This window comes from Corvus hawaiiensis, chromosome 3 (genome assembly GCF_020740725.1).
Source record: "Corvus hawaiiensis isolate bCorHaw1 chromosome 3, bCorHaw1.pri.cur, whole genome shotgun sequence".
NCBI lineage: Eukaryota > Metazoa > Chordata > Aves > Passeriformes > Corvidae > Corvus > Corvus hawaiiensis.
In genome coordinates, this window is record NC_063215.1 from 58,412,708 (window position 1) to 58,439,408 (window position 26,701).

The 26,701-nt window shown below is 41.2% G+C and overlaps 1 long non-coding RNA gene across 1 annotated transcript; it reads left to right on the plus strand.

Moving 5' to 3' along the window:
* Positions 1-748: 748 nt before the first annotated feature.
* Positions 749-13,220, plus strand: LOC125324048. Its single transcript, XR_007202771.1, has 3 exons — positions 749-1,038; positions 5,885-6,093; positions 12,114-13,220. It is a non-coding gene; the product is annotated as an uncharacterized LOC125324048 (long non-coding RNA).
* The last annotated feature ends 13,481 nt before the right edge of the window (positions 13,221-26,701 follow it).

Here is a 26,701-nt window from a genome sequence, read left to right on the forward strand (position 1 = left end):
CAGCTGGGAGACTAGGTATTACATGTGGAAAACTAGGTGTGTAAAGACAACTGTGGTCTACCCTAACCAGGCTATATATCCACAGGTGGTGAAGTCTACAAGGATAAAAGCAGAGTGATGATCTTATGTATTTCACCACCTTGTTGGAGAGCATTTCTCCCACTCTGCTGGGGATGCCTGAGTTTTGGGAGTGCGAGAGAGGGAGGTAGGGGTGGAGGGACAGAAGCATGGGGGAAGCTTGGAATATAGCATCCAGCCTTCATCAGTCTCCAGTCTCTCTGCTTGCATGGATGCCATTGAATAATTCTGAACCAAGCGAAATTTTCCTGCTTTAGGAAGGGAAGGGAACAAAATGGCTGATCCATGTCTTTCATATCCCTTGGCTAAAGTGAATATGAAAATGGGGGTAGGACACTTAGCAGACTGGACAGACGTGCAATGGTTGGAGAAGCTGATTTCTGGAGGTACAAGTTAAGGTAGCCAGCATTTCCTTATCTCTGATTTTTGAAAGATTATTGTGTGTATGCTAATTCCTTCATAAGCTGGTATTTGCAATTGCCTTAAGATATTGCTGCAAGCATTTTTTGAAATTGCTTCCAAGGGGAGAGTTTTCTGACATGTTACCAGATTTACAAAGTAAATGACGCAGAGCTGAATTCCTTGCCTGCTTCTTCACTGCGCCATTTCAGTGACACAAGAAGCCACAGGCATGCACAAGTCATAAGTCCTGCACCCCAGCTGCCACTCCCTCAGCACTCACCTGCTTCTCCCTCCTTCTATCCCATCCTCCAGCAGCTCAATCCCTCCTTCCTCATTTTACTCCACAAACTCTTACCTCTCACCTGAACCCCATAATCATAAATCAATAATTGCAAGATGACCTCTACATGAATACAAGCCTGTTGAAGATGCTTATTATTTAGATGACATAGAGAGTGTTTCCTGTTTATCTTGTCCTGGATTTGTGAAGGATTCTGCTACAAATAAGTGCCTTGGCTGAAGCATCAGCTTCCATAGGATCAGCCTGATTTTACCAAGGTGGGTCCACGTCCTGAAACCTGCAATTACATTTTAATAGTCTGGAAACTATTTTCTTGCTAACAAGACTTTTATTTGCATTGTTATGGTGTAGGCATTTGATGCCATTGCCACAAGCTGCTCTGTTGTGATGTCACTATGTAGCAAAGTGACACACTGGCATTTGCAAAGCAATAAGAATTACAAGCAAAAATAGGAGATATGGGAGGATTTCATTTATTTTTAGCCAAGACTGGTGAGTCAAAAATAAATCAGCAGTTTAAAACATATCGCAAAAGTATCTAAACAGAATTTCAACAAAATGTTGTTTATTAGTCATTCTTCTATTACTAAGCTGCATCATAATTATGGTTTATACATAGGAAGCTTGCTAATTGCTTTTATATTGAAATCTCTAATTAAATATTTGGCTTAACTAAATCATAGATTAAAAATGATGTGAGAGGACATGATGTGAATAGCTGACTTTTCTGGTAATGAGGAAGATGCCTTGGGAGAGAGAGGTGTGTAATAGCAAACAGCCTCTCTGCAGCGAGTGTACAAGGAACTCATCTATTTTCCCCCCTAAAATTCTTCACAGAAGTACTCTCCTGTTGTTGATGCAATTTTAACTTAGCCAGTTCTTACTCTTAAATTGCTTGTTTTTCAGCAGTCAAAAAAAAAGATAGCAACAAGCTGCACCATATAGAGTCTCCTTTTCAGCCTGTGTGTAGGGAATCCCTCTGTCACACCAGCGACAGCATGTGCCTCGGGGGGGGTCCCACCTTCTTTGCAATAACTTGACTTGTCTGCTATCAATGCAAACACTTTTATTTTTAAGCACTAGTTATATCAGGTCTGGGCTATTTCTAGAGCCTCACAAGCAAGGATGAGCCATTTCCTCTCCGGTAATCTAAATGGGCTACTAAATCTAAGATTAGCAGTCTTCCTGCCTTAAATGATATTAGTGTCTCTGTCTATAAAATCTTCTATGTTAAAATAAGAATCTACCTGGGAATACACATCCAAATAACTGAATTTCAATTATTCTGTTAATCATCTTAAAGAAAACACTGTATTAAGCGCTAGGATTTCTTCATTTGTTTAACGAAGCAATTCCTTCTAGTTGCACACAATTGTTTTAATTTAAAAGTGAATGTATTGCCAGGTGAATTCACTTGCACATGTGCTGGCACATTAAAAGGATTTCCCTTTAAGACATCTCATGTGTATCAGATGTTGGAGTCAGAGCTTCACAGCTCAGTGACCAAGACCAAGCTGCTCAAAACAAACAAATTGGATCATTTCATTGATTCAGAGACAGGCATCAAGATAAAGTGTTTTCAGAGGTGCTATTTTCAGCATTGGCATGGACTCTGTCAGAGATCAAAATGCTGTGTTAGCCATCCAGCTATTGAATTAATGTTCATAAAGATCACCTTGCACTGGCAGCACTTGGAAGATTTAAGCCAAAGTGCACAGCCATATGGAAACAAAGTGCTGGATTGAAAACAGCTTTGAAGTTTATATAAGGTATATTTCCAGGCAAATCATGGGTTTTGAAAGAAGAATTGTGACACAATCACCTTGGTGTTTGCCATTGTCACCTTTAGTTTGTGCACATCCCTGAAGTATTCTAGCAGCCCCTTCTCCCAAGAGCAGAATAATATGGGAAGAGGAACAGCCCTCAACATCACTGCATTGTCATCAGAGTTGGTTTTGCCATTGCATTGAGTAGGATCTTAGACAGAAGGCATGGACACAACAGAAATGGATACTTCAGGGGGGTTTTTTTGCCTTTTATTTTGTCCTGTGTTGAACAGTCCTTTCAAATGTCAACTTTCCTGATCAATAAAGGCATTTCATGACAATTAAAAGTAGACAATGTCTTCTAAGACACTAGATTTTAATCTTTTGTAGGAAAGGTTAGAAGAAGACAATATAATTTGAGGGAGAGTGAATCAGCCTCATTTCCTGGCCAAATTCTATTTAGGGTTATTAGTTTCCTTTTGTCTTTGTATTCCTCCACTTTTTCAGAGACACTGTAGTTTACATTCAAACACAAGAGCACTCTGGCATGTTGTTAAAGGTCTGTTTCCTTCCACTGCACAGGTGACTATGCTGAGGTTGTGGGAAGAGCAATTCTTAATTGTTAAGTCATAGCACTCTGCATTCTAGGGCTAGTCTTTAGATTAAAAGCTGCTGTATAAACACAGATTGCAATGAAAATGTATTATCCTTTATTGCCTTTATTATTTTATGTTTCTTTACTCCTATAAGGAATGAATACTTTGAAATATTTTGCAATGTCAAATATCTCTTAATTCTGCTTCTGAACACACACTAAACTCAGTGATGTCCAGCAAGATCTCAGCTGTGAGCTTTAGTCTAAATCTAAGTACTTTAGATCTTTCAAGCAGTATTGACATGACTAAAGGATAGAACCTCTGAAGTGCCTCCAAGTTGCAATCCCTATAGAGTCATACTGAATTGGCAAAACAATAGTATTTATCGAGGCCATCAAATTAAGGGTGGTAGCATGACTTTGTATAAACATATCCTAGAAGTCCAATCAAAATCTGACAAACAGGAACATGCTAATCTTACAGTAAGAAAATCAATTACATTTTAAAACCTCAACCTCTCTTTACCTATAAAGCATAAGGAGATTGAATCCATGATCTGATGACAGACTGCCCTTGAATTCCTACATCATAAACTGAAAGTGGCAACCGATAAACCTCCAAAGGGATGAGCCTCTCTTCTGAAATGCACTGAATATACACCAGCTATGTTCGAGTCACTCAGTGAGGTAGGTACTTATGGAGTCTTAACACATTGCTACAGTATGCTTCAGGTCTGGTGTCACATGCACTAATAGCAGGGTAGAGAGATAGAGCTAATCTCACCTTCATACAGTCAAGGCATAGTCACTGCTCACAGAAGTAGTATCATGGTGTTAGATCTCTCCTGAGACTTCTGCCCTACAGCATCTCCACCAATGGGCAGGAAAGGGCTGAGGGGTGTCCCTGAATCAGCACATCCTTTGGCAGTCCTGAAAGAGCCCTCCCCTGTGGATTGCTGCCAGAGGAGATGGTGCCTACCACCTTGCTGGGCTCCTCAGGCTCTCCCCCTCCAGAGTTTCTTGACAGATTGGCAGAAGTCAGAATGAACCCTACGTAAATTTGTTTTCAGATGTTTACAGGCTGCAGGTTGCTTTGGTAACGTGGTTTAAATCCCAGTATAGGTCTGTTTGATTTCATCTGTGTAGAAGTCTTTATTAGATGACCAGGATCTCTTTTCCCTGTACACTCATCAGTTATTTATGTTGGACTGTGGTCAGGAAGCTCAGGCAGACTAAGACTCTTTCAGCATTGTTACTGACAGGACCTATGCCACAGCTTCATCTGTTTTATTTTCCTCAGCAATGCAGCCAAACTAGCATGTTTCCATTCTCCCACAGTGAGCACATGTCAGCCACACAGCCCCTGCTTGAGATGGGGGGACAGTGCTGCATTTCCATAGATAACTCAGCACTGACTATGCCCTGCAGAGCCCAGCCCAGCTCCTCTGTAAACCTCATAGTCATATTTTCCACATGTGGTAGAAGCCTGATTTTACTCCAGCCACCTCAGCTGATCAATATGTTGACATTAGCTATTAGAGATGCAAGATCATGTGGTGAGAGGTACTGTCTCATCAGGCACTTCTGGAACAAATTAAAGAGTTACTACTCCCTGCTTAGCTCATCCACAGTCACCATCTTATTTAGAATGTAAGAATGACAGTAACAAGGGCAGTGAGGAGCAGACAAGAAGGACTCATCCCTTTCATTTTGAAAAAAGATCATGTCATTGTCATTTAGACTTGATCCTCATTGTGAACGGAAATATTAAAGGATTAGTGAGTCATTTATACCCAGTTATGCCCTCGAACTGCTCCCATATGTGTGCAGAGAAGAGGATTGCCCAGTGAGACCACCACACCAAGAGAGGGGTTGGCTAATGCTTTATTTTCGATGACTTAACAGACTAAGGGAATCCTGTTTCTGAAGAGCTTCCTAAAATAACACTGCTTACTTGTTGTGACAGTAAATCCTAGATTAAAGTATTGCTCTTCTTTCTACCTTTCCTTCTATTTCTTTCTCTTACAAAAATAAAAATATTCTCCTACACCTCAGGTAGGATATTGAACATAATTGTCTGGAAACACATGCTTCATCTGGGAACACTGGACATGCAAGAGAAAACCAAAATCCTAAATTTCATGGCAGCTGATAGGAGCAGTGCATGAAAACTATGTAAGAAACTATGTAAGACTTTAAAATATTGTTCTGAAGCTAAACATGGTGTAATTTTTTAGAACATCGGAAGCTGAGATGGAGTAACATCACAAACTCATTTCTGTTTTATGCTACACGCTTGAATGCAGTCTAGTGTCAGACAGCTGGGGAAGTTTTATGTACTATTTTGATTGCTGAGCACTGAGACATGGCAGACTGCCATTCCAATCCACCAGTTTCAAAAGCAGGAGCAGTGCAGGCCATGTCACACAGCTTGTGAGCCTGTAAGACACTTTCTTCAGCTATAGTAGGATTTGGATGGCTGTAAGTCCCTGTTTACAAATGATCGAGTAAAAGTGCTGCTTTTGGCAAGAATCTGACTTAAATGGTTTCATTGCATTCCCTAAGTAACTAGCTGTGTACCCAAGCCCTACTCAAGAGTGTACATACACAAGGTTTTTCTATCATAACTACACGCTGGGAAACTGAGCATCCCATGAGGGGGAAGAGGATTGCACCACACACTTATGCTTCCCAGTTCATCTGTAAATAAGCTGTGACTCCCTAATTGCTTCCCTTATTAAGCTGCTGAGGAGTGCAGAGGACAGGCCTCACCCCATGATCCTGCTGCGCCTGGCAGGTGCCTTTAGCAGTTTCATGGGGTCTGTAAGCCCACTGCATGCCCTGCTGTGGCCAGGTCACTGAAGCAAAGGAGCTGCTGGGGAAAATGTGTCACTATGGGCATTGCCAGGAGGAGTCTGAGCATCCTGGAGGAGTCCACCCAGGAGAAGAAGGTAAGGCTGATAATGGAGTTAATGGCATAAAGCACTTGTAGCTGGTATACAGACAAAGTCCTTTCTTATCTTTCAATAATGTGTCTTAAAAGAGGTTTTGAATACAGGTTTTCAATTTATCTGTTATTACCTAGCAGTCTTCTTTCAGCTGTATAATATGTCAATAAAGATTCATTTGGGGCCTTGAAGGCCAGAATCCTTTGGAAACCAAAAAAAGCCTCTGCTTCAGCTGTGGCTCGAAAAAATCTCTCCTCTTTATTTCTGCCTCTGAGTTTCATGCTTCTCTGCTTCCAGGTTGTATTCACTGCAGTATCATTAGTAAATGCTGCTTCTGGATACATTATGCAGCAGGAAGAAATAAAAGCAGTGAGATGTCCATCATGGTTTGAAGATCTAATCCGTAAAGGGTTTTAGAAAATTCTCATTGCTGGGACAGGGAGATATCCAAGCACACTCAATCACACGTGTTGGTCTTACTGCCTATGATGAATTTTGCACTTCATACTTCTGCCAATGGAGAGCAAGGTAGTGTGACCACCTTGTGTACAAGCCTGCTTACAGCTGTCATTGGCAGGAAAGTGCACAAAAACTGATGCCTAGTTACTCAACGGTTGGTGTCACAAGCCCCAAAGGGTTTAGCAGGTTCCAAGTCCTTATTTAGGTACTCAGACTCACACTGCTCTGTACGGAGAAGGTCAAGTAACTCAGAAAAAAGGCGCAGAAAGGAAGGGATGCAGGGTGGGAATCTGGGACTATGGAAGTCAGGGTGCATCTCAGTGTTCCCACTTTCTTTCCCTGGCTGCCCTTCCACCTCCCTCCCTCATACCCTGACCAGAGGGTGGTCGGGGCTTAATCTCGACCTAGATGGAGATCAGGAAACAGTCAGATCTGTACTGTATTCAGTGTTCTCTAAACAAGCAGGTAAGGATGACTCCCTCAGGTGACAGAGGGAAGAAAGGGAGTATATGCATATCCCTTGAATTCCCAGTAAAGTCCCTCTGGACACAAGACAGGAATGAGTGTTCAGGTCTACCTGGTCAGAGGTCAGGTGAATCCCAGGCACAACAAATCAAGGCATGGTTGAGAGGTGCCTTTGGTGTTAAAATTGCAGTGGGAGAAAACTCCTCTCTTGTTGTGTGACCCCAGATACAAAGCTTGTTGTATACTGGAGGAACAGCAGTGATGCCAGGGTGGCAGATGCACTCGGAAGGAGAAGGAGAGAGAGATTAATCTGCATCGGTGTGCATGGGCATCCAACTAGGCATTAAGTCCAAACTGCTTCATTGGAAGTATCAGGGCTTTTAGAGACTTTTCCTTTCAGGAAATGGAATTTCTGATACTTCAAGAACTTTAATGTCATAACACGTAAAGTGCCTTTGGCTATCTTTGAGATCTAGTCACAGCCATGCAGAAGTTGCACCTCTAATAGTGGAAGTAGGAAAATTCAGGAACCTCCATCCCTCCGTAACCATTTTATACTATTCTGAAGTTTTAACATCTTATGGGAATAATAAAAGGTGACGCAAGAATCAGACTTGGGTTTCCTGACTTTAGTGTTCTTACCGTCACTGAAACACCAGGGGAAGCCAGATAAGATTTCATATGAACCCTTCCAGGATAAAGAGCAATACTTAAAATTGTGGCATGTAAAGTCATACTGCCATTCACATTTGCTGGAACTTGACAGGTCTTTTATTATTATTTTATGTATTTTCCATTTTTTCTTTTATATTTACTTTTGCGTTATCTCGTGGCATTTTTTGCATTGCTATTATGGAAAGTCTTGTATTCAGCATATTATTCTGTGGTAAGAGGATATGAATGAACTCTGATTCAGCAAGTCAGCAGTACTGCAAGAAAGACTTCAGGGTCAAAGCAATTGGCTGCCATAGACATAAAAGCATTACACTAAAATAGCATTGCAGCATTCACAGAAGGCACAAAAAAATCAATTTCTCTTTAGAGACTACAGAAATAATTATGATCTATTTTTGCAGTACAAGTAGAATCCAATTTTTTGATGATGTCAGTTCTTTTAGGTACTCCATGATGTCATTTGCATAGATGATGTAAATAGAAGAAGAACAATCAGCATTACAGTTCTCATCAATAGTGGCTGGATTTGCAGTTTCATTTCAAATAGATCCCAGTCTAGAGTCTGGATTTTTAGTGAAATGTCACCTAACCATTAGGACCACACTGACTTGTACAACTGAAAAAAATCTCCCAAGGAAAGTCAGTGTCCTGTGCACTTTGCATTTTTTTGCTTTGTTCTTCCTTAAAATGAAACAAAGAACATCCAAAAGCAATTTGTCATTTTGGTTCAGAAAACACTGAGGCAGAGGAAGACTAACGGCCCAGTATGGGATTTCTTTTTTTTTACCAAGTGGCATATTTTGAAGTATTTTGCAATAAATTTGGCTCAACCTTGAGACAAAGGCTCTGGTTGGTTCCTCACACATCTGACCTCATGTGTTCACCTCTATTGATGAGGCAATTGCTGCTCAGCCCCTCGCAGCCCACCCCCATGGTGCAGGACCCAAGCGCTCACTGGTGCCCTGTGGATCAGAGCCTGCAGGAGATGCTGGGTTTGCCTTTTCTCAGTGACTTCAGCTCTGAGAATAGGGATGCAGGGGACTGTCAAAAGACGCAGCTCCTTTTCTCAAAAGCCTTTTTTTCTGCAGGTCAAGTAGTCCAGGATGGGCCCCATAGTTTCAGATAAGCTGTCCTCTGAGAGATGGCATGGCACTGCTGGCAGCCTGTGAGCAGCACAGTCAGTGCAGGAGTACTGTATGCTTTGCAAACTAAGCCTGGCAAGGCGCTCAGCTCAGGGGCAGGGCAAGATGTATCTCCTGCTGTGTTTACTTGTTTGCAGGTGAAATAAAACACAGCCAGTCAGTGGGGAATATAATGCTCTAATGCACATTATCACTTCCCTTCTGAGTTTACATCATCAACACCATTCAATCATCTCTTTATTATATACAGCCAGGTGCATACACTTTCTTTAAATCTATTTAATCATAAGACTACCTCCACAAAGTTTAGGATACAAAACGCATTTGCCCATGCAGAGAACAGAAAAGAACATTTGTATCCCAAGGTGGTATTTTAAAAGTGATTACTGTAAACAAATAAAGTCCAGCTAGAGGTGTAATAAAAACTGCAAATGAAATGCAAACAATTAAAAAACCCCAAAACTTTTCCATTTTAAAATTGCCAAAGCAGATTTAAGTAACTAAAAATAGGTCTTGTTTGGAATAAAAAAAGAAAAAGTTTTTTCTACTTTTCTATTTTGAGGAAGTTCTCAATGACTTAATAAAATGTGAAATTTCTGAATTACGGAACTTCTTTAAAATAATGCTCAAAAGCTGATGATTGCAGTTTAGTCAATTTAGTCTGTTAACAAATGTCTATTTGACTATTAATGATGCAGTGAAATAATATATGCATTGGTTTGTATTTTTGGTTTGTGTGAGCACTTGGTCCTGATTTGCATATCTGCATACTCAAGCAAAACCCCCACTAGTGTAGAATAGGTTATTAAAGCCTTGCTCAAAAATACATGCAGATGTTTTTCACTTTCTCATTAAGAGGTTGTTTCATATGCTAGCTCACCATTTTAACACCTTTTCTGAAGTGATCATTACCATTAAAGACTTTTCCCAAAGAGGGGAAGTGGCCTCTGCCTCACCTATCCCCATCCAGAAATGCCCATTGCTGGGGCTGACCTGCATGGCTCCTGTGGTCAAAGCTGAGCTGTCTGAAAGGGATGGAAAGTCACTTCTGACAGGGGAACAATGACAGGAAAATGGCAGGTGCTCTGGGAGAGGTTTTCAGGGATGTTTTCAGGCAGCCAGAACATGCAGTTGGGAGTGATACATGAAAAAACCCTCCGTTTTTGGCCACTCCCAACACTTCAGAGAAGGAAGCAACTGCCAGGCTGAACACTATTGTCTGATTATAATAGAGACACATATGGAAAGAAAAGAGTCTCCATAGCAGCCCATTTGAAGAAGAGCTCGATCTTCACTTGGGAGTTGTCCAGCTGGTGGCCAGGAGCCTGGAGTTCACGAGCTCTTGGTAGCAAACACAGCTGAGGGACTGTGCCCTGCTGCATTGCCTCAGCTGTAATTTCTGAGTGGCTGGAAGGTGGACTTCTATGTAGCTGTAATTTGTCCTCTGGGTGACAAAGATCAATAAACACACCAAGGTCCCTAGGAGGAGATCAAGGATAAAACCTGCCAAACACCTAGTACAAAGAGCTCGGCAAATCTCTGAAGTTCATCATATTTAGTAACTCGCTATATTGGATTTACTGTGCATGGCACAAACAAGGGTTTTGAACTATTGAGGGTATCTTTCCTTAGGATCCTCTAATGCCCCTCTAAGGGCATGGTGGTTAGTGATCAGATTAATATATTTCAAGGTTTCCTGCCATACACCATAAAGAAAGAAATAGAAGAAGCCAAACAAAGTAAATTTTCTTCCAGAATGTTGTATGACTATTCAGAAGCATGAACTTGCTTCTTCACATATAAAATGCTTAGAAAGAAAATGCTTAGAAAACTAGCCAGCATGGTACAATTTTTTAAAAAGTATTTATAGTTGTCTTTTTTTGAGAAATAGCTTTTTGTACTATGGAGGGTTCAGAAAAGAGTAATCTTGTTGACAGATTTTTAGTTCTGCCACTTAAAAATAGCAAAATGGTTTTTAAAAATTTTCTAAATATCCTTATGTTCTGACAATATGTGCTATACTTCTCAAATCAATGAAGGGATGAATACAGTCCTATCTCAGGCTTGGAGATGTTTGAGAAAGGCAGGGGGAGATTTACCTCTCATGTGAGCTCATGCCTGTTTATTTTCTGCTAATACTAGTCACTACCCAGCTGTTGATTAAAAGCAAAAGCTCTAATATCCCATTGCACGGACTACTTTTAAGAAGTGCTGCTAGATAAACAGCCACACTGGACTACGAATGAAAGTTTTCACTTCTTTTGTCGCTTTTAACCCTTTCTGTTAGAGTTATTTTCCTTAACATGAAACAATCAAATGTTCCTAACAACACAGATAACAAGAGAGAGACCACTTTGGGTATCTGGTGGATGGAGCACGGAGTGCAGGAATCCACATGCTGCATTAAGAAATATCTCATAACTTTTTACCAAATATTTGCAGGAAAGGAGGCTGGATCACAAGCCTCCCTTTTCAAGGTTCTGACTCATCAGACACCTAAGTGACTCCAGTAGCAAGTTTACTGTAAAGTGATGTGATGGCCAGTGACCCTACCACACAAGGGACAAAGAAAGTCCGCTGGTAGGACAGTCCCTAGTACCAGAAATTCCTCCCATATCAGGGTGACAAAAGAGGCTTCTCCCAGGATGCTCTGTCCTGCTATGTTAATGTGCCCCAGTTCTGCTTCCCTGGTTGGCCCGTTGGCCTCCCCGCCCCTTGTTACCTAATATGTCCCTGCCCTAGAAGGTTCTCCACTCCAGGTTCCCCCATTGGTCCTTGTCCCATCGCCATTCCCCCAGAGTTTCCCCATTGGCTCCCTTACCCTAGTCCTGCCTGTGTACCGCCCCTGTGCCCTCAGACCATTGGTCTCTGATGCTCGATCAGGTCCCCTACTTAAACCTGGACCCTCTATTGTTCCTGATCTTTGTCCCTGGATCTCTTCTTGGTGTGGCTGCAATAAGCCTTGTCCGTGGAACCCCATACGAGGACCCTTCCCAGCTCTTTGTCGTTGACCCATATACTGAAGCTATCCGTGCGTGTGTGCATGTATGTGTGTGTGAGTGTGTGGTGGTCCTTCCGAGGGGCTTCACTAAGGAGATGCTTTTAGGAAGGTTGCGGCATCTCGCACTCCGGCACCGCAAAGCCGCAGCACCCGGCTAGCGACAGAGTGAAGTAATGTTTCAATGCAGGCTCTTGACATGAAGTTTAGCTTATTCTGTGTCTTTGTGACTTTAATAAAAACTCTTCATTCCCTGACTCCATAGGTGTTTTTACTGCTTGCAGGATGAAGAATGCTTATGCTCAGGAAAGTGGCCAGCACGCTGTACTTCAGTATTCCTGCTAGATGTCATGAGCATGGCGCATGAGATGACATGTGCATGAAGGCTTACATTATATTTGAGAATATCAAATGAACATTATCTGCAATCCGGTAGGTTCTTTATGGATAATTTGCCACCTACACATACATTATTAAAGCTTTTGATGCACCTGAGTGCTCATCTCTAAGTTACAGCAGTAAGATGAAACCCCACCAAGTTATTATTACACAATTTTTCTTGCTAATATGGTATTTTACTACTGTAATTACTTCCATGTAGGAGACTCCAGAAAAAGGTTTCATCTCCATTATTAGTGATTTATAGGATCAACTTTGTGCATGTCTTGAGCTTTCCTGTGACCTGCTGAAGCACAATTAATGGAAGCTATAACAAGGAAAGTTGAATTCCCTCAGAAGACAGAAACAGGACTTCCAGAAACAGGAAGAGGGGAAAAATCTATTACAGCAAGAGGAAAATGTAGAAGAACAGGAACATATTACAATAAGAACAGTTATGGGGAACCTGACCATAATGGGGTAGAGAGGTGGAGAAGAATTATGATAAAAAATACATATGCTGCTCAGTAAACCCCTTCTGGCAAGGATTGTATTTACACAGAGAACACTTTTGCTTTGTTTTTAAAAACTTAATGCCCCAGATGTTAATGGGAGAAAACGTCTGAGACTTCATTCTTGTGTTGAAAACTGTATGAGTCAAGCCCTGGGAAAAAAGGCAATGTCCTCTACACAAGAAGAGGACTCACTGCACCGTTATTCTGAAGACCAAGGTCAAAATCTACTTGTCTTGAGGGGTTCTTTGGCCAAAGTCTCTCCTGATGAGATTAGGTCTGGAAATAACACCATGTTCTTTAAGGACAGGGAATTTAGAGTGGAATTCAATAAAAATTCCTCTGAGTGTGGTATTTTCCTTCATTTCCTCTTCCACTCTGCTGTAGTGCAATATCTCTCCTCCCAGCTACAAACTGCAGCAAAACCTGTCTGGGGAGAATAAGGTTTATGTACAATGCCTGATTGCAATAAAGCTGGCTGAGCTAAAGTATGAAGCCTCACATAAAGCTGTTCACTTACTTTAAAGACTAGTCTGTGTTGCTTCAACCCTCTTGCACCAAAGGGGTTTGTACTGCTCTAATTCTGTAACATGGGAAGGCTGCAAAACTCGCATGTGGCGTACGATGAGATGAAAGACATTATTACTTTTTAGGTGAAGTCTAGTGTTATAATTATTCTCTTGACTGCTGTTAAATCTTTTCTGGAGCAGATTCCCTCTATGACAGTAAGCTTACCAGTTATAGAAGAGGAATATTTTTCTTTATAACCTTCATAATGTCCTTGCTTTACTCTTGTTTAGCAGAAACAGCATTTAAAGAGAATTTTCTGACTCTTTTTTTGTAGAGGGTCCCAGGAGTTCAAAATTTACAGTCCTGCCTTCGTCCTTGGAAATATATCTGCATGTTCACAACTTCAGATTGAAGTACAAATATTTTGGCTGTTTGGTTAAAGCCCCTAACTTAGCTTTCCTGCTGGGATTTTGCAGCCAGAAAAGATATATCTGTGTTTTCTTTTTACTTTCGAAATATTTTGTGTACTTGAGTTGTACTATCTTTTGTTTAGAATTAAGTTTTCTGTTGTTTTGTCTTGAAGTAGTTCAAGGACTGGGTAGGGAGGGTCAACGTTAGACTTTAAAGAATACATGAAGCAAGCACTTACAGAAATAAGATCCTAAGGTGAGAGACAGTTAGGAGATTTGCAGAGAATGTATGATTGCATTTTGTGAGGGTGCTGAATTGCAATTAATAATGCAGAGTGCTGCTGATTAAGTACGTGATAAATCTATGTTCTAGAAGAAGTCATCAATTTGCAGCTGAGGTTATGGTACTATTTGTAGGCATAAGTTCACATAACCTCATTTATAGATGTGCTAACTACTTGTTCCCACACAGAGGACTTTATTTAAGTCCCTTGTACATGTGGAATGTGTCATCTGTTTGCATGTGCCACCTTTGTTTTGGTTTGGTTTTAGTTTTGGCTTGTTTCTTACACTACTTTTTGCTTCCAAGCTTAATGTGAGGTAAGCACAAGCATGTACTGTTGTCACACTGAGTGTTTTAAATAACACTCTAATGTGAATATGTGTTTTAGATAACACTTATAATGTGTAAGTATGCTGTTCCTTAAAAATGACCAATTTGCCCACTGCTGGGCAAAACTAGAGGTCATACCAGTGTAAAAGAAATGCACATAACATTACCATAGTAGCAAGTGAAATTAATATAGTGAAGGTATAAAACTTAGTGATAGACTATTTATATGAAAAACCTTTTACACTGAGAGGTAAGTCTTTCTCAAGGTCACAAGTTGTATCTCCTTCACCTCCTGGTTATTGCATGATTATAACTAAGCATCCAAATACTAAATAAGAGAGAAATGAGGGAGACAATTTGGGAAATAAAGGCATTTATGAGGGAATAAATTAGTTACTGACTAAATATTTTCAGCATTTTGATAAGATGTTTCTTGTGTGCCAAGAGACATTGCTGAGTAGGTGTCAAAAGTCCAAGCAAATTCAATCTAAAGATAACCTCAAAGAACATTCCCTGCCAGCACTTTGTTTATTTTAGCAGTTCAATATGTTTCACAACATGAGATGAATTTTCATTATGTATTGCTGGTAGTGTATCACTCTGCAAGAACCTGCAATGACCTCACTTAAATTTTTCACCCACCCAGGAGCAATTTCTCCATTAGCCGGGCTGCATGGGGGCTGGGGGTGGAAAGTTCCTGCTGCTCTGAGGCTGAGGACAGCATGTTATAGTATACAAAAGCAGTCAGACTAAGAAAATGCAATGCTTTAGTCTAATTTTCACCTAAGGGCTGTCTATTAATGCACAAACACCATCTAAAACCTGTGGCAATCTTTTCTAGATCTTCATTAAACACCATTTTTTTTTCCCCAAACAGAATAAAATATCTGACACAGGCACAGTAAAATTATTCAAACATTGCTTATATACAGCCTTTATGACTATCAGTCTTTGTTTTAACCAAGAGAAGCACACCAAATTTACAGAAGACAGTACAATAGTCCCTGATCTTTAGACCACAGGGCAAAAAGCTACAATCATGGAATCACAGAGTGAACTGGATTGGAAGAGACCTTAGAAATCACTAGTTCCAATCTCCCTGCTGTGGACTGGGACCTTTCACTAGACCAGATTACTCAGAGCTCCATCCAACCTGGCCTTGAGCACTTCCAGGGGTGGGGCATCCACAACATCTCTGGGCACCTTGTTCCAGTGCTTCACCACCCTCACAATAAAGAATTTCTTCATAATATCTAATCTAAACCTTTTTGAAACCATTGCCTCTTGTCCAATCACTACATGCCTTGTATAAGGAGAGTCAAGTTCTACTGGAAAAAATGCTAGATTATTTTTTGCCCACACAAGCATAACATGATTCAATCTTTTTTTATAGTGTGAAGTCTGAAATGCCAGAGAACAGGGAAAGGAATTTCAAACTTACCAGTCGGCTTTCAAGTGGGATGTAAAATCAAAATAAGGAATAATAGCCCAAAGAACTTCTCTGTGTACAGGCTACAGGCAATCCTTAACTACTTAGCTAAGTAGCTTACACAGCTACTAAGGAAAAAAATCTTTAATGTATAGGATTAAATCTGAAATTACTCTTTTTCCCCACTTGTATTTTGTCATTTGGTTGCCCAAGCACCTGTTTTGCTAAGTTTATATTAGTGTCCAACAGAACAAAATCCTCAGCTGAAGGCAGGGTCTCTGGGCCTTGCTGGAGTAATATGGAAAATGACACGTTAATATTGCTCTTTAGAGACCTGGAATTAAGTCTTCAGTTTAGCTGCTATTGTTTTGTCATCACAGTTTGAGACACAGTTTGACAACACAGTTTAAGGTTATGAATGTTGCTCTTATGGTTAATGTGGCTCTAGAGATCCAGGTTCAGCTCTTGGCTCAAGCACAGGCTTCAGCTGTTCAATAAATCTGTGTGTGTCAGCCTCTAATCTGTAAAAGTCAGATAATAACATATTTTTTTTCCCTATACTGTGTGACAGACCCTGCTATCTGAATGTGACATCAGAATGCTACAGTCCACTGATCAAGGGAAAGGTCATCATTTAGTGTTACGCATTCAATTAAAAAAATAACAACAACAAAAAAAAAGGCACAGAGAATGCTTTCCAAGGTCATCGTTACCTGTCAGGCTTTCCTTTTTTTTTTGCTGCAGAGTGAATGTCCCCTTTTTCTGCATATTTTTTTCACTGGACAGTCAGAAACAAAACCATTTTTGAAGGAATAACACCTTTCTAAGAGAATTGAAGTATATTTACAGAATATCAAAATGCGTTGACTTCAGATCCAGAGAGGAGCTTGTGCTATGCACTAAGTGTGCATGAGTATTCCTCTTAGCCATGTTTTCTTACCCTCATCAGAAGAAATTTCTTCCTCATGACAGTGCAAATGGCTATAAAGTTTTTAAATCCCAAAGACTATAAACACATTCATTCAAAGTAGGGCATGGTGTTTGTATATATCTTTGTAGATCTCTTTTTTAATCTGTGTTAGGCAGTAGGTACAATGCAATGCCAGCAAAGTATATTCCAGATATTAATTAAAATATGTATTCCTTTTTCATTCTCTTCAGGTTCTTGACTACTTTGATTCCATAGCCCAGCTACACTTGGTGAGAAAAAATACGTCCTTTACCAGTTTTGAGTTTGCTGCCTCTGCACTTACTGAATGCTCCCTTGTTACTGCATGAGCAGTGATGCTCCCTGTCATCTCTAGATCTTTCATTATTCTACAGACTTCCTCCCTTCTTACTATTCTCTGTTCTAGGGCCAATGTTTCAAATATTTTCAATTTCTCTGACATATTAAAGTTTTTCTGAGTCTTTGCTCAGTCCCATCACCCATGTACAAACTCCTTCAGTTCTACCATAACCTCTCAGAGATCACATGGCCAGTACCACTTACTGGATTCTGCATAAGTCCTGAGTATTGCTTTACAGACAGACACCATAAAAGAATCTATATTTTTCTCCATCCCGTTCTTCATTTCAGCTGGCTTAAAAATGTTTTTATAGTGTGCAAGTTCTTCTGTAATGATGCCTAGGAATTTCTGAAGTTAGTGCAAGCGTGGGGTCCTTGCTGCTAGAGAACATTTTGCTCCCTGGTATATGGGCTTTTAGAGGACTTTTATCTGCAGCATGCATACCTACACCAGGTACAATGAGATTTCCTCCCAGAAAAGAAATCCTTCAGGATGTCTGAAGTGTTTACAGGCACTTCACAAGTTCCTGCTTCTGTGCCACAAATTAAATTATTTTATAAAGACAGATTAGACTGATGAGATTTTGGCATGACAAGCAAAAGTCAAAAAAGAAAATAAAAGAAAAATCCTGGACTACTTGAAAGTGTGTCATGGACTTTAAGTTTTTTAGGTGAAGGTCTCTCCTAAGATACTCCTCTCTGCAGAAAAAACTCCTCAGATAAAATCCTGTCTGCAGAATGTGTTTCCTGATTACTTATCAGCTACATTTCAAAGTGAACTGTGTGCCACTGAAAGATGCCAATTCAACAGATGAGAGGACTGAAGGTCCTTCAGAGGGACAGAGAAACAAGCATGCACCCACGAGATGTTCCAGCTCCAGCGAACTGGCAACGTGGCTCAGTCCAAAGGGAACTTTCTCATCTAGAAAGAATTCATCTTCTGCCTAGATTACATATTTACATGGTCCTTATTACTGTGTTATCTAAATTATTTGTAATCTAGAACTGTACCACTGTAGAGTAATGGGCCATTTTGCAGACACAAATGCAGTTACACACGACACACTGGAGCCTCGTAGCAACAGCCTCTTTTTCAGCCATGGCTGCTGCCATGGCAGCTTACCAGGGAAGGCGCATGGGAATGCATGGTTTTGCTGTGGAAGATATGCAGAAGTTGCTGAGTATGTGCTTGGCAAGCATTTGCCCATGGTCTTCTTTTTCCTGCCCAGCTGCTGAACTTTACGCAGGCTGCCATTTGAGTTGCAGCACACCAGTTATCCGTCTGGCTCGTCTGCTGCACTTGCCAAGTAATGCGCATTAGTTTGGCCTTTGCTGTTTTTCTGTATGTGAATGTGCTTGCTTGAACTAGGGAGAAGCCATGATCTCATTTCATAAAATCCATCAGGTTTTTTAAGCATTAAACTTAAGGATATGTTGGCTCACTCATGGAGAGTCCTTATCCTTCAGTCCATTTAATTCTCAAGACATTCTCTACTTCCCCTGCAACCTTCTAAATATTTGTTTCCTTTTCAATTATGTTGGACAACAAGACCAGAATTACATTCCAAGCTGAGAGCAAAACCCTGCTTTAGGAGAAACAGTCTGACAATGCCTGAATTCCATTTCAACGCCCTGTTTCTTTCTCTGAAGCAGCAAGTGTGACAAAGGTTCAAACATCCACTTAAGATGTGTTTGTGCACCATCCCCAGATCCTCTCAGCCCTCCTGATGGAGAACTCCAGGCAGTTTGGCTGGAGCCAGGCTCAGTCCATGCTGCTTGGGGCTGCTGTGAAGGGCAGCTTTTCCCAGCACCGTTCATGGACAGGGCAGTCAGAAACAGCAAGCGAAGCTGCCAATCGCTGAATAAGATAGGGCACATGCCAAGGGGCAGAAAGGATGACAACGGGTTCATCCAGTCAGATGTAGCTATGCTAGTCGGAAGAGTGTCCTGGCAGAGAATCTGCAGCTCCAGGGCTTCAGGCAGTTGGGCACACCAGGCAACAGGAAGTGATGGAGTTTGCCCAAGGTTGAGGATCAAGCGACCCTGAATGCATGCGACCATAAGTGCTGGTGAATCAACACACAGTGGCCCCACTCCAGCAACAGTAACAAAGCTGTGTTGCAGAAAACAGCTGGATTACTGCTGTCGGGGGGGACCGAGTGAGGATCTCTTAGCCATGAGCATCTGTGACATCCTCCATGTCCCTGAGCAGCTGCCCACCTGTGGGTCACAGCAGGGATGGCAGAGTGTTGTGCCTTCACCCTGCAGCTGCTACAGTTCTTAGTGTGGATGATGGTGCATTTGCACTTACATGACTGACCATGCTCTGCAATCACTTGGAACACAGGCATATTTTGTTATCCCCGTTTTACTTTATGTCACCTTTCTGTGGGGAGACTGAGGGATAAAGCAAGCAAATAAAGGGTCAAGAATGTCTTAGATGACTTGGTTCATTGTACATGAGTTACAATGCTCAATCCAACCCAAGCCAGATGCACAGAACAGAGAAACGAAACACACAGGAGGTATTTCCTGTTGGCCACAGGAGTCAGACTGCACAGGTTTATCCTCAGCCATCTCTTTTTAATGGTGATCTGTAAGTCTCCAGCTGCTGTGCTGTGAACATCTCTCAAGAAATTCTGCCAGACATCACATTCATGGCTTCATTCACTGCCAGCTCTTACATCACCTGTTGTTGGCAGACTCCATCAATGAGGACGGTTTTCTGGCAATTATGTCAGCCAACCTTCTTCTTGATATGGCTGTGTTGTTCTGCATTTGTTATCAGCTGTTGTAGTTTATGAACTGTTTTCTGGAGAACTTTAAATTGACATATTTGCCTGTAGCTTCCAATGTTAATGCACCTTGACTGCAGGTGCAATTCTGTCTTTTGGACATGTGCTGCTTTTGGTTTGGGTTTGGTTTTTTTTAAGAGAACTGTCAAACAATTAAAGGAAAAGCTAAAGAGCCTCTTTGGGGAAGCAGCAGCCAGAATCTCTCTAAAATGTTCAGAAAGATATAGGAGGCGGTTCCTGCAAACCTATCAGTCTGCTTCCAAACTCCCCAGTGAGGGCTTGGAGGCTGGGGATGGTTGGTTGGGGATTAGGTGGAAGCTGTTATCACGGGCTGGCTAGGTTATGCATTTCCTTCAATTCAATCCCTGCTGTGCACAGGGCTGCAATGTACCTAAGAGAGGCATGTTCTTTGCTTCCCTTTTGAGCCCTGCTCTGGCCAAAAAAGCCTTTATCAGAGAACACATTTGAGTACCGTTGTTCATTAATGATAACTGAAACGGAATGCAACCTCTTTTTCATCTCCATCGCCTCTGCTGTAATTCCTCATGGAATAAAATCTCCTGGGACTTTGCAGCACTACAAGTTGATTCCTAAAGGAAATTTAAATAAACATTGCCTAAGTTTGATAGAAGTAATCAGTTGGGTTCTTTCCTTTTGATGTCTACAGCCTGAAGTTGCAGAAAGTCTTAATCTCCCAACTTAAGAGAAAGAGAGCGAATCATCACTGCAATTTTATGCTTTTTTCTTGAGCAGTTGCCTGCTTTTCTTTCATTTATTTATTATAATGACCAGAGGATTGCAACCAGTCATTAGTATGGGAGGGAGCCTGGATGCTGTTCTTGTGGGAATTCCACACTCCCTGCAAGTCTTGCATAAGGCAGACTTTCCCTCAGAGTCAGTACAGGATTCCTTCTTGCCAGACACTCTTTTCCTTTAGCAATGGGACCATATGAGGAAAAAGTAATCTTTATTTCCCATTAGGAAACCTCATTCTTCCTCCTCAAACCAGAGATATGTTAAAACTCCCATTATGTAAACATAAAAGAGCACTTTAATGAAATTGTCAGTGTCTTTTTATGATGTCCCAATATTCTAGTTTGACAGGTTTATAAAATAAGGTGGACTTTGCCACTCTCCTTAAAGTGTAACACCTTCCCTCTGCTAGTTAATAACATTACTTAAGTAGTCTGTGTTATGACACTGAAGGTCACATGTTCAAATTCTGCTGATCAGTCAAAGCAAATGTCATCACAAAAGCAATGGCTTCTTTTCTTACTCATTTTTTATCTGAGAATTGCTGCTGATGAGCAGTTCACAGCTCCCTGGCATGGATGCATCAGCAGGTGCCATTCTTCTTTCAGTACTGGAAAAACAATCACTTATGTAATTCTCATACTGCCAAAAATCCACACCACAGACAAACCATCAAAATACCAGCTGAATTTACTACATGGTCAGATGAGCAGTCAGAAAACAAATACTTATCTGAAACTGCAAAAAAAAAAAAAAACAACAAACAACCCAGAGCTCATAGAGGCTGGTTAGAGCAAAGTGGTGCAGTATTTTATCAATATTATATTCTAAGGACAGATTTAGTGACCAGGACTGTATTGAAAGGATTTAGTTATCTTTTGGACCATAAACTCTGGAGGGTGCACAAGTAATGAGAGAAAATCATATGGAGTGGAACACCAACCCTCTTGTTTGCAATTGCTTGCTTTTAATTTGCCTTGTTTCTGCTTGTGAACAACTGTGAATTAGACTATGTGCTTAGTGCCAGTGTGAAGTAATAGTATGTTGCATAGTTTTAGGTCAGATGAAAGCTAAAGCATTCTTCATATCACTGAGTTTTCCCAGAAGAATTGCAACATAAGTTTGTCCATTATTAATAGGGAACTCTCTTACCCAGGAAAACATATAGCTGAGTTTATGTAGTGCAATTCACTGAGAGGTGCAGAATTACAGTCCAGGTGGGCTTTGGCCAATGGGGAGTCAGTGTCCCAGAGGAGAAGAGGTTTTTGGCATTTCCAGGCTGCATTGAGTGCCAGACTGTAGTGGCTGGAAGTCCTCAAGGACAGTAGATGTTCCAGTGGTAGGTGTTCCCATTTCTCCCTTGTTTTCTCATTTATCTCTGCTCACTCCCTATCATTCTGTCTTTGCCCTGCCAGACGCCAGAGGGATAATAAAACTCTTCAGTGTTGTAACATTAGCCTTTACCACAGGACAATACAGTTTTTCCAAGTAAAAAGCAGGGCAGTACTCGTACTTAAGCTTTTCAAGGTAGAGAAAAAAGCCAGGAAACACAGTGAAAGGAAAAACTTAAAAAGAGAGAAAGATGACCAATAATATACTCATCACGTGGCATCTCTGCAGTAGAGAAAAAAACTGCTCTATAAAAGAGATTGTCTGTTCACGTGAGGAAGCTGACACAGAAAACCAGAATGGATGGCCACTCCTCTTCTAGAAAATAGCCTAACTCATTCTCACTCTCTGACTCTCCTGGAAAAAAGAGGAGGATTGCTATGCTCTGTGAAATAAGTATTTTTCCTATGAAGAAGTGAGAAAATTAACCCTGTCTCCCCTTCATATGTTTTTTGAACCTAGTTGCTAGTTGTGTCTGGGGTCAGCACAGGTGAGACCTGTGAGACACTAAAACAATTCCAACCACTGAACACATTTGTACCATGACACAGATTTCATCAATACTTGGGAAGCCCCAGGATCAACTAGGAAAATATTCCTTAGATTCATTAGATAATTAGAGTCAATCAGAGCCTTGAGCTCAGCATTGGAAATGAACTTACACCTTGTTTGTTCCATGGGCGGTGAAGCAAAATGCAGTGGAGTACATGAGAAGTTGACCTGAGGCATGTATTATTACTTTAATGTGGCAAAGCACAGTAGGAAATCTTGACTATCATTTTGACCAATATTCCTCTTATAGAACTGATGTTCTCATGACTAGAGCAAGTCCAAGCAATAAGAACACAATTTTTTCAATGTCAATTCACATGTGACAAAGTTGTCAGATTTTAAGCATTGTAGTTGCTTTTTTTTACTTTTCCTTTTTTTTCCCTATGCACAGTTATATGTTATGACCATAAATGCTGAGCAGCAGGATAAAAGTAGCACAGAGGGAGGGGGTAAAGAAGAGTAATTGCAGTAGCAGAGCAATTGCTGTAACAAAGCAAGTGCAGTAGCAAAGCAAAAAAAGTTGATTGATCTGAGGGGTATATGCTCAAATGCCCCCATAAAATGGCCCTGCCTTTTCCTTTTGAAAAATATAATCCTCCCTGCATATCAGTACCAGAAAACATTTAAAATAATATAGCATTAAATAGTCAGAACAATTTATAGGGGTGGACAAAGTAAAGCTGTTGTGGAGGCAAAACTGGGAACAGGAGCCAGTGTGCCCAATTGGCCATGCTTCTGCCAGCCTTGACTGCCCCAAAGAGCCTGCAGAGCCTGGCAGAGTGCCTTTAGTGCACTGCTTGGTGGCCTTTCCTGCACTCTCATGGAATTTTTTTAACCATTGTAGGTCTGGACTGTTGTACATGTCTTTTATGGCAGGGTGTTTTACGATGGTGTTATGCTTTGGCCTGCTGCTGATAACAAAGCTTCGAGTCCACAGGTCTGTATCATGGTGCAAACTGGCCAAAGGTCGGGGCTGGTGACATGGGAGCAATGATGGTTGTTTTCAGTATGAACATTATCCATTGTCACACCCTGCTGCAAAAAATATCCATCTTTTAAATGTGAAATTTGTCATTCCCCACCTTTTAGAGAGGTAATTTTTTTTTTTCCTATGAGATGAGACCAGAGAAGTCAGACAACCATGAGGGACAGGACGATATATTAAGCCTCTCTGCTGTGTGACTGTGTTTAAAAGAATGAGGAGCATTTCATTTTGCCTTGAATTGGATGCCTAGGGTAGGATTTATCTTTCCTAGCTTTATATGTCTGCCAAGTCAATCATCTGTATCTGAGCTAGGCAACTTCAGCTGCCTGTGTAGTCAATTGAGGAGAACAGGAGCTTCCAGAGCGCAAATCACTCAGTCTTATTTTAGAGTCACATAGCAGTCAAGAGGAGGACCAAACATCTGCAAGTTTTTCACTAGATACTGTCTCTGGTTTGGTCCCAGGGACAAGACATCCATGGGCAGCCAGGGCACATCTCCAGGAGTCCAGTTTATGAAACCCAAGATTATTTGCAATATGATAGCATGCAGCATGTGGGGATGTCTGTGGGAGACCCATTCCAAACATGCACTCCTGATGTAGGCAAAGATGGAAATAGAGACACACACAGTCTCATCTTTATCGAAGACAAATCTTTAGATAAATATCAAGTACAGGTTGTACCCGACAGGATGTCCTTATGTACCACTGACAAGTGTAGGTGATCCAATTGCTTAGCACATGCACTGAGGAAATATTTCTCTTACTCATTAAGGAGTAGACATGAATGGTCTTTGAGGAGAGAGTATTTCTTCCTTTGCCTTCAGTAAACTACTTCTCTGTGGACATAGACACAACCTAATTTGGCACCCATGAACATCTTGTTCCATGTTTTAATCAGTGTTATTGTTGCTATAAATAAGTATTATTGCTATTTACACTCTGTTTACGGTAGGCGTAGCCAGGACAAGAGAATGGTAAGTGGGAAGTGCAGTGCACAGATTAATTCCTGATTTATTTTGATTTAGTTTCTGCCATAATTAAACAATTTTGGTGGCTCTCCAGATGTAGTAGACATACAATTGTAAAGATCACTGTCTTTGCTGATCTAACAGCTGCACAGAGAGTCCAGTACAACAGACAGGGCAGAAGGTACAGCATGATGGTGAATAATTTTGTCTCTGAAAGCTATTTCCACATACTCAGTTTTTCCAAGTTGTTTTATACTCTCTCCACACACACACACCCCCCCTAAATGGCTATTGCTCCATGACTGTGTTTAGGGAAGCTCTTTTTGCTGTTACTGTGTGTGGGGAGTCAGGCTCAAGCTGATGAAATCCTCAGTGCTTGGAGGAGAGGTATTTAGCGTGGACCTCAAGTCAATAAAAACTCATCTAGACATGACCTCCCTTTCACATAAACTAATGTCAGGCTGATTTTCAGTAGTTCTGCAATCTCTCTTCTGCCACTGAGCCCAAACTTCCCCTGTGATAATGCAGGGATATACCTTGCAGCAGTGGGCCTCAGATGAGCCACCTACACTGGCAAGAACAGAGTGCGAATAGAATGCACTGGGACTTGGAACAGTTCTCTGGATTTGGCATTTAAAAATAGCAATTAATCTCAGTGAAAATGAAAGGGAGACTTTATGCATGTTGATTTGAAGTGGTAATTTGGTACCTTGTTCTGAAAACTGCCAGCAGGACATTTGCATGGTGCACAGTGTCTCCGAGCAGAGTGCAGACTTGGTGTCACGTGGTCCATGCCAGAACAGTTGGAATCTCTTGGGAAGTCTTTTGTTCTAACATTATTTAAGATATGGGTTCAATAATGCCCTTAATGAGAATACCTAAAATGTACAAAGGGTCAGTCACCCTGTAAAGGAAGAGGAAATAGTTGCAAAATGCACAGGGAGGGGCTAATGTTAGAAGTCCAAGGAAATGTGTTGCCTTAAGAAACTGCTGATGTCTTCTGTGACTAATGTGTTATTGTTCATAGAACAACACAGGTTATAGACGTGCCCATGCTGCTAAATGAGGCATTGAACCAAACACTTCCGTACCTTAAAGAAACCTGTTATTTTTCTTCCGAAACTTACATGTAAGAACCAGATTCAAGGGAGAACTTCTCATCTCTGAACTCCTGTAATGTCTGAGAAAACAAGAAGATATGAAATAGTGAATCAAGGGGAAGAAAGTCTTGTATTCCAGCAGCAAGTACATTTTCTCAGTCCAGGAAAGTAGAGTTGTAACTGTGCAACTTTGAATTTGCAACAGCGTTCTTGCACTCAAAATTGCCTGAAGGAGTTTGCAATCAAATTCACCCAAGTGCAAAGACAAGAGTAGCAGTTTCACTACAAATAAGTTGTGCTGAATGGTGCCTCTGTGTGTGTGTGTGTGTGTGTGTAATAAAAACGATTTAAAGTATTTGAACAGTAAAACAAAAGAGGCTAACTTCATGAGAAAGTGGAGGGAAGCACCCACACTGAGAAAATGGGGTGTGAAACATCCAGGAGGACCAAGATCCCGAGCTAGCAGTCTGCCTGGAGCTGTGAGAATACATGATGCAAAGCACCTAGAAATGTAGTTGGAGAGGAAAGATCATTTTAGGTCTGCTGTTCAGGAAAAAGTAGCAGAATTTTTTTAGTTCTATTATTGGACATCTGTAGTAAATGTTGCTTGGCAACCAGAAATATGAGAGTGGGCAGTAGGCAAAAGGTCAGAAGTGAAGAGAGTCATCATTTGTGAATCATCATTCAGGTAACAGCTCTAAGAACTGGAGCACATGAGGTCATGAAGAATCTTATACATGGAAACCCATAACAGATCCTCCTCTCCTTCAGTCCATTTCTGGGCCCCTTTCCTCAAGAAAGACATTGAGGTCCTGGAACATGTCCAGAGAAGGGCAACAAAGCTGATGAAGGATCCAGAGAGGAGCTGCTGAGGGACCTGGGATGTTTATTCTTGAGAAAAGGAGGTTGGGGGAGGCATTATGACTCTTTACAACTACCTGAAAGGTAGTGTGGTAAGGTGGGGGTTGACCTCTTCTCCCATAGCCTCAAGCTGTGCAAGGGGAGGTTCACGTTGGACATCAGGAAGAATTTCTTCATGGAAAGGAAGGGTCATTAAGTATGGGACCAGGCTGCCCAGGGAGGTGGTGGATTCACCATCACTGGAGGTGTTAAGAAATGGCAGGATGTGGCACTTAGAGCTATGGTCTAGTTGACCATAATAATAATCAGTCAAAGGTTGGACTCCAT